Raw genomic sequence first — 9,138 nt, 5'->3', positions numbered from 1 at the left:
TCATTAGAATTCTCTCTTTTAGGTCCAAGGATTTGTTAAGTGGACTATCTCCTCTTTTTTTGGTTTAAGAGAGATTTTTTGTACATGGGTACCTAACACAACCTATTTAGTAGGACCCATATTGCATATTTGCATAATAAATTCACCCCCCCTTTGTTGCACATAGTGAGGTGTGTTGATTTAAATAATATTATGTATCTAATTAGCATCTATTCACATGCTTACTTAGGTCCTAGGTGGCATTATCTAAATATATTATAATAGGGCCATAGTAGAATTCATGACATTATTATTTTAAAATCTTAGAATGCATTTTTTATACATATTTCTTAGTGTTGCATAATTTACCATATTATCATTATTGAACTTACACGCTCCTCCTCTTTATCACATTTTACATGTAAACATTTTAAAAGCATGTGTAGGCTAATGTTTAGTTTTTTAATTATGGAATTAGGTGCATGATTGACCTAAGAGAATTCCTCCTTGTGACTCATGTGGTAGTTGCATAAATTTATTTATAATTTCACTAATATTTACAAGCATGATAAAGTAGTATGTAAATCACAAGAAAAAAATAGTCACAATTCATCATGCCATACTGTCTCCTTGTGACACAGTGGTAATCATATCGTGTTATATATAATTTCACCAATCTATAGAAGCTTAATAGAGTATGTAAATTACAAAAAAAATCTTCACTCATTGTTCATCCCTTTAGAATATCTCCTCGTCACACACTCATAATCGTACAAAGCTATTTATAATTCTACCAATATATCCAAGCATGACAAAGCAATATATAAATCAAAAAGATTTTATACTCACAATTTCATCCATGACACAACGATTGAAATAATCCAAAATCAATACTAAAATTTTATCCCAGTGCAAGTACTAGCCTTTCATCAACTACCTAATTTTGTGATTCATAAATTTAAATGTGTATCCATCTTTAAGAATTTTCAAACTATGTAAATTTTGTTTAAATGTTTTTACATCCTAAATATATTGTTTATTCAAATATCTACTCTTAATTAATTGGTCTAAAGTATTAATAATAAATATAATATTTTTTTTAGATTAATTTGAAAAAAAAATTAATTCTTCTTTTATCAATACATTTTTTAATGACAGAAATTAAGTCAGGTTTTGAACATAACATTTCTCATACTCAAGATATCAATAAGAAAATTATCTTAATAAAATATTCCATGATATACAATAGTGCCAAGAGCATTAAATACTTGGTAAATAAATGCAAGAAAAAGCACCAAGGCATTACTAAGAAGGTTTCCTACACTCCTACATGGGGAAATTTAAACAACACTACAAAAGAGGCCAAGAGTTAGGTGCAAAATGTTTAAAATATGTATCAAAATCTTGAAATTTTCTCAAGGAAGAGGTAGAAGAATCTCTGCAAAACCTCCAATAGTTCTTGTTGGTTGTGTTGTTTGTTGTTGTATTTGCTAGTGTTTTGTCTGTTAATTTGTGCCTTGACTAATATTATGTTATTAGTAAGTCAATTTTAACCTAATGACAATATTTTGTAAGTGACAATTTAAGTCGCTTCAAAATCTATTTTACTCTCAATAAAAAACATAAAGCTACCCAAGCAAATGACAAACTTTCTTAACTATGAGTTTAGGTCACTTCAAAATCTATTTTACTCTCAATATAAAACATAAAGATGCCCATATAAATGACATAAACTTCCTTAACTATGTTTTGATTAATGGAAAATCTTTTGACCAAAACTAAATTAACTAACAATAAGGACCAAGAAAAACCAAGCCCAACAAATATAATATTTGAAAAATGTGCTTTTACCAAAAAAGGAACTCTAGATAAGATTTTGATCAAAATGATCAATCTTAAGTTCCTTGAAAGAGCCAATCTCAATTGGAAGGTTTGGCAAAATTCATAACTCTCATCATATCCATCATCTCTCTACACTTTGAGTGACATTACACACCATAGCAGAAAGGTCCAAACCCTAATCTAAATTTAGAAAATTAAATCGAATGACATATCATGAGTGTCCACTAGGGAACAATCTTAAGATTTTCTAGTGAATATCATACTCCCAAAGCCCAAATCATTTCTTCTGACATAAGATTTATTTCCCAAAAGAAAGATCTTTTTGGGATGAATATAGGTCTCATCTTCAAAATCATGAAAAGAGAGAGAAAGTTCAAACTTTATGACAGTGAAAAGGTCAACAAGGTAGAGTCAAAAAATAATCTCTCAAACATTGAACACAATTTAGAGGAATTTTCAAATTTAACATAAATACAAAATCTAGCATAAACCATCACTTTTATATCATTAAGGATCCTATATAATCAATTTTCTTAACCATGTTATTCTTTAATTTCAATTTCTTTATTGTCACTCAAGTTTATTTTTTATAATTATATGAATTATGGTATATATTCCTTAGTTGAATTGCTTGCTCTCTTTTTTATTGTTTAAAATATACCAATTGTAGGTATTTTCTCATTATATATGATCAAAAGCCCTTTCACTATTGAGAACTAGATAATTCTATCACTATCCACTAATTGTTTATATATTAGAGCCAAATCAAGAGGCACTTATCTCTTATCCACTATATTCCAACCCTAGCATTTGATTAGAGGCCCATTTGGCTAAATAAATATAATATTATTCCACTCCCTTGGTATATGTATGAAAGAAACCAGGGAGTTACACAGAGAAATGATTTATATAATAAATGAATTTAAATTACAACTAGTATATCCATGGTGTTGTTTGGTTAATAAGTCCACCTAACTTGAAAATAAGACTCACAACTAATCCTTTGCAAGCCAAGAGAAAAGAAATAATAAATAACATATACAACACATGAATGGTGAAGAGAAAATCCAAGGAAATACTCCAAACCAAGATGCTAGAATAAAAATGTAGAAACCCACCACAATAGAGAAAGGAAATGATATAATTCTATCAATTTCGTGCAGATCCAATAATATTTTGATTATAATTTGTCACGCATAAGGCCTACCTGATTGCAACCTTCAATTACAATAGCAAATCAACATGCAACCTTAGAATCTCAAGAGCTAAATTTCCAAATATTACCTTCTAAGAGTTCTACCTCTAAACATCAACTACATTATAATATATAGTCATTAGAACACGTAGGTCAGCTGAGAGATTGCCAAATAGGAAATGTACTAAAAAGATAGGTTCCCTCCCCCCCCAAAGGGAAAATTAGTGACCACTTACTTATGCATAAGAAGAGTCACAAGTTTAGGAATAGGTCCACATGTGATCTAAGAAATCACATGCAAAGCCATGGAAGATTGCAAGATAGCAAAAAGTTTGTTGAATCAAATTTCCACACATTATGTGAGGTAACAATGAAGAACAATACCTTGAGAAAGAATAAAAGAGAACATGTCAGCAATAAAACATTAAGATCCCCAATCAAAGGCATAAAAACCATGATAGGTCCACATTATGGAATTGTGTTCGTAGATGAAGATAACAAGAATAAGACTGTTCACACGAGCAAAAACTAGAAACACAAAACAAAGACATATTTTTGGATGATGTAAGATTTTCAAAAAGCATAAGATGCTCGTGTATTAGATGCATAGGGTAAATAGAGAGTTATTGTCCACATCAAGAAACTTACACACACTAACTAAAAATGTAATGATCTAACTCATACTGAGAAATCTATGTATTATCTTCAACTAGTTTATTCTACCACTAATCTAAATACTCCATATAATCCTTTCCTTTGGTGCTCTTGTTAAATCTAGAATCCAAGATCCTCTCAATTCTATCTACTTTCTTTTTAGGATAACCAGGCTTGTCAAAAGATTCATCATCAAACTCATAATACTCATAAATATTAGATATAGGTGAAATATGTGTGTCATTAGATGATTCCACTTCAAACGTATCACTACTGTCAAATTTCTCCAAGATCTTACAAGGCCCAAACTTTCTCATCTTTAGCTTTAAATACATTCTAATAAGAAATTTGTTCTTTAAATGAACCATTATTTCATCTCCAACTTTAAAATTCTTATGTATCTTCCTTTTATCTATTATATTTTACCTCATCATGCAAAGTCCCCATTAAATCATTATATCCTTCAGCTTCAACAGTTCTTCTTTCTTCATGATCAATATTTATCAATTATGTTACTCCTCTAGGGTGCATGCCAATAACAATCTTAAAATGTGTCTTCTTAGCTTTTGTTCACTGGATTATTGTATCCAAATTGTGATTACACTAAACTAAATCCCAATTTTCATACTTATCCCCAATTAAGTATATGAACAAGTTACCCAATCTTTTGTTCACAACTTTAGTTTATCCACCAGTCTATAGATGAAATGTAGAACTAAATATCAGCTGACTATTCAACCTCTTCCAAAGTGTTTTCTAGAAAATAACTAGTAAATTTAGTATCTCTATGAGAAACAATACTTTTAGGCAATTAATGCAATCTCACAATCTCTCTGAAGAATATATATACTATTTGTACTGCATCTAATGTCTTTCTACATGGTATGAAATGATTCATTTTAGAAAATTTGTCAACCAAAATAAATATAGAATCATTACCTCTCTGAGCTCTAGATAATCCAATAACAAAATCCATACTAATGTTTTCCCAAGGTTTACAAGGAATAGGAAAGGGTTTATACAGTCTAATATTTTGACTTGTTCCTTTTGCCACTTTGGAAATTCTACAACTTCTCAAAAATTTATGAACATCCTTATATATTTGTGGCCAAAGTATCTTTGAGAGATCAAACTTACTGTCTTATCAAGTCCAAAATTTCCTACAAGTCCTCCACTATGCTTGTCCTTTGTGATATTATCCCTCATTGATTCTCTATATACACAACTAAATTCCTTTGAACACCATATCTTCCTGAATGAAGTAATCAACCCACTTACCCTGATAATCTTCTATAGATGTCGTACAAGATTTCCAAGCTTTTGCAAAATCAAGATCAGTTTCATACAAGTTCTTCAAATCATTAAATCCAAGTACCTGAACCTTCATCTCTTTTATCAAGTTCCTTGTTTCACTCAATGAATCTACTACTCTATTTGATTGTCCACTCTTACATTTTAATAAAAATGTGAAATTCTACAAGTACTCAACCCATTTCATGTCTCTGATTCAACTTGTTCTGACTACCCAAGTACTACAAAGCTTTATGATTAGTATATAAAATATATTTTGTATGCATCAAACAATGTCTCCATTTCTTCTAGGCTTGAACAATAGCATAGAATTATTTGGCATAAACTGAATATTTCTTCTTAGCATTGTTCAACTTCTCATTATTAAAAGAAACAAGTTTGACTTCTCGAGTAAAATAATCTCCAATTGCATTCCTATTAGCATAACAATCAACTTGAAAAAGGATAGTAGAATCAAGAAAAGATAACACAAATAACTTTGTAACCTTTTGCATTAGTGTTTCAATACTCTGATATGCTCCACATGTCCATTTGAATTCTTTTTTATCACTTATCATTCTCTTTGTCATTGCATTACAAACTAAATTGGAATTTCTAATAAACATCCTATAGAAACTAGCCAAACCATGAAAAGATCTAAATTCACTAACATTCTAATTTGTAGGCCAATCCAAAATAACTTTTACTTTCTTAGGATCCATCTTCAAACCATCAACATAAATGAAAAAACCAAGATATACAATCTCTTTTTTCTTTAAAAGAACATTTCTTCAAGTTAATCAACAACTTTTCTTCCTTAAGCCTCTATAACACTTGTCTTATATTCTTCAAATGATATTCTTTAATCTTACTAAATATTAAAATATCATCAAGGTAAACAATCACAAACTTAACCAAGAACTTATTAAAAACCTCATTCATTAACCTCATGAAAATGTTAGGTGCATTGGTTAAACCTAAAGGCATAACCAACCACTCATTCAAACCTTCATTTGTCTTAAAAGTAGTGTTCCACTCATCGCCTTCCTAACAATCCATAATGTCACCCATCGTAGGGAATTGGAATCTGTGCTTTACCATAATTCTATTTATAACTCTAAAATCAATGCACATTCTCCACTCTCTTTTCTTTTTAGGTGCCAATACTACAGGTACTGCACAAGGAGTCAAGTTTTCTCTTATCAAACCTTTCTGCAATAATTCTTGGATGTGTCTATTCATTTCTTTATTCTCAGCAGGTGTCAGTGTATGTGGTGCTTTATTCACCAAACTAGCAATAGGAATAAGATCCATGCAACAACTGATACTCCTAATTGGTGGCAATCCATCAGGTACATTATCTGAAATAATATCTTGAAATTCTAACAATAATGACTCAATCTCAAGTGCATGCTCATTTTCATGTTTCTTTTATGTCTTTCTAGGAATCAAGGCAACACACACATTCTCTTTCTTCAAATCTCTGATGATAAACTGGGTTTCCTTCAACTAAAGATTCTCTAACATTAGTACAATAACCATTCTCAAGTTTCTTAATCAAAGGCAACATGATTTGTCTCTTTCCATTAGCCCAAATAGTGCATTGATTCAATCTATCATCATGTAAAGCTTGTCTATCATACTACCAAGGTCTACCCAACAAGATACGACAACAATCCATAGACATGATATCCAACAAGACTTTATCATGATAGTTTCCAATGTTGAGTTTCAAAAGGCATTTTTCACATACCAATACCTTATGCTTATCATTGATCTAAGCAATGTGATAGGGTTTAGGGTGCTTCAACCTATGTAACTGCAATTTCATAACCAATTGTTCTGATGTCAAATCATTTGAACTCACTATCAATAATCAACTTGAAATATTTGCATGTGATATTACATCTAGTCTTGAAAAGAGTTTTGCTCAAAACAAGACCTCATTGATTTCATCATTCTACAAAGTTATTCTAACCATCAAAGTCTCTCCTTTCTCACATATATTAGATGAATTAGATGTGTCTCCCTATATTAAAGAATTTTGACTATTGCTACATGTCTTCTTGTTTAACTTCAAACATTCACAGGCTTTGTGAGATCTACATCTAAAGTAACCTTAAAACAAGATCTATCTTCTCTTTTACCAATATTATTGTTCCTAGAGTAACTAGTGTAATTACCTCTAAAAAGGTTATCTCTACCTCTACATGAACTTTCATCCTTTTATTTGGATTTTTCTCTTTCATGATTTGCATTGGTTGATCAAGATTTGCTACTTTTACTAAAGGATCTACCTTTTCTTCTCAAAAATCTACCTCATTTTCTCGTCTTTTTTCTAAATTTTTCTTAGATTTTAACAAAAAATGACATGCTTCTTCCATACCATCCATCTTTACCAAACTAATATCATCTTATATAGAAATCATCAAACCATTCAGGTACCTTGCAATATTTTCTACTTCATCATCAACATACCCAGATCTAGTATCTAACTTGTAGAACTTTTCAATGTATTCCTTTACAATCATGCCCTTTTGCTTTAAATTTGCATTTTCTTCAACAAATTAAATCGATAATCACAAGGAAGAAATTTACCTTTCTATTTACCAACAATCTTATCCCAAGTCTTAATATTTTTGTTTCTTCTTCTTTGTCTATCAATTTGCAAATATTACCACCAAAGATATTCATGCCCTCTCAACTTTGTAGCTACTATCTTCACCTTCTTATCAATAGATGTACTCTCCTATTCAAAATAATTTTCCATTTCAAAGATCCAATCCAAAAACTTATTAGTATCAAGATTACCATGATACTCATAGGGATTGAATTGTGGTGTAGCATTGACTCTTGTCAAAGCTCTCAAGAAACTTTTATCACCTTGTTCCAAATCATGGACTTGTTCTGCTACATCTTTTTCTTCATCTTCACTAATATCTTCTATAACTCTTCATTGGGCTATCTCAACAACTGCAAGACTAGCAACAATATGCCTCAACATATCTATAATAGAAAGATCTACATTTCTTCTTCCACAAACCATTTTGATAATAGTTCTCAAAAGAATCATAACCCTTTGCAAGTTACAAATCATACACCAAGTCTACCACCCTACAACCAATCAAATCAAGATTCCACATAATTCCAATACTCAAAGAAGGAAAATTTTCTCTGATACCACCTAACACATGGATGATGAGGAGAAAATCCAGGGAATGCTCCAAACCAAGCCGCGAGAGTAAAAACATTAAAGCAAAATATAACATGGACAAGAAATGATGGAATTCAATCAATTTCATGCAAATCCAATGGTATCTGATTAATTTTTATTAGGCATAAGTCCTACCCAATTGTAACCTTCAATTACAATAGTAAGTCAACCTACAAGCTTAGAAGATCAAGAGCTAAACCTCCAAATCTTCTTCTAAGAGTTCTATCTTTAAACATCAACTACATTGCAATATATAACTATCAATACACACAAGCTCACTGAGAGATTATAAAATAGAAAACAGATTACAAAAGATAAGTCCTACCCCAAAGGGAAAATCAACGATTTCATATGATAATGCATAAGAGCCACAAGATTAGGAATAGGTCCACACAATATCCAAGAAACCGCATGCAAAGCCACAAAAGATTGCAAGAAATAATGAACTTTCCCAAAGAAAATTTCCACGTGCTACACAAGGTGCCAAAAAAGAACATGCCTTGAGAAAGAATGAGAGTTAAACATGTCAGTGAGAAAACATTAAGACCCGCAATCAAAAGAATAAAAACCATAATAGGTCCACATTATTGATCTATGTTCGCAGATGAAGCAAACAAGAACAAGATTGTTCACATTGTCAATAACTGGAAATAAAAAACAAAGAAATATTTTTGAATAATGCAAGATTACTAACAAGCCCAATATGCTTCTACATAAGAAAATGACAAGAGCCTCCATTAAATTTATTAGTATGAAGGCCCTTATAAATAGAGATCATAAACTGTACATAGACTAAGGTTTCCTACCCAACACCACCAATGTCAATATACAAAATGAAAAGAGCCTCTATTAAAATTATTAGTATGAAGCCCCTTGTAAATAAAGAGCATAAACTGCATATCATCAAAAAGTGTCACACCCAACACCACTGAAGCCAACATTCCTAGGATTCCCTTGAGATAAT

The sequence above is a fragment of the Cupressus sempervirens genome, chromosome 10 (genome assembly GCF_028749045.1).
Source record: "Cupressus sempervirens isolate cs-2001-9-10 chromosome 10, ASM2874904v1, whole genome shotgun sequence".
Taxonomy (NCBI): domain Eukaryota; kingdom Viridiplantae; phylum Streptophyta; class Pinopsida; order Cupressales; family Cupressaceae; genus Cupressus; species Cupressus sempervirens.
Note: the sequence above shows the minus strand (reverse complement) of the source record.